This window comes from Lupinus angustifolius, chromosome LG15, assembly GCF_001865875.1.
Source record: "Lupinus angustifolius cultivar Tanjil chromosome LG15, LupAngTanjil_v1.0, whole genome shotgun sequence".
Lineage (NCBI taxonomy): Eukaryota > Viridiplantae > Streptophyta > Magnoliopsida > Fabales > Fabaceae > Lupinus > Lupinus angustifolius.
This window is the reverse complement of record NC_032023.1, coordinates 15,812,091-15,812,588: the sequence shown is the minus strand read 5'-3', so window position 1 is coordinate 15,812,588 and position 498 is coordinate 15,812,091. Positions and strand designations below refer to the sequence as shown.

At 42.4% G+C, this 498-nt stretch overlaps 1 pseudogene; it reads left to right on the top strand.

The window, feature by feature from the left end:
* Positions 1-498, top strand: part of LOC109327734 — a 5,369-nt pseudogene that overhangs the window by 4,555 nt on the left and 316 nt on the right.

Below are 498 nucleotides of genomic sequence, written 5' to 3'. Positions count from 1 at the left end.
TCTATGTGGGGAATGGATGTCATCGGTCCTATAGAACCCAAAGCTTGTAATGGACATCGATTCATCCTAGTTGCGATAGATTACTTCACCAAGTGGGTAGAAGCAAACTCTTATGCTAATGTGACCCGGAAGGTAGTCCTCAGGTTCATTAAAAGAGATTTAGTATGTCGATATGGGTTACCAGACCAGATCATCACTGATAATGCGACTAACCTGAACAATAAGATGATGACCGAGATGTGTGAGAAATTCAAAATAAAACATCATACATCCTCGCCATACAGACCCAAAATGAATGGAGCCATGGAAGCAGCCAATTAGAATATCAAGAAGATAGTCCAGAAGATGGTCGTGACTTACAAGGATTGGCACGAAATGCTACCATTCGCCCTACATGGTTATCGTACTTCAGTCCGCACTTCTACAAGGGCTACTCCATACTCCTTGGTTTATGGTATGGAAGCTGTTCTTCCACTTGAGGTAGATATCCCATCTCTA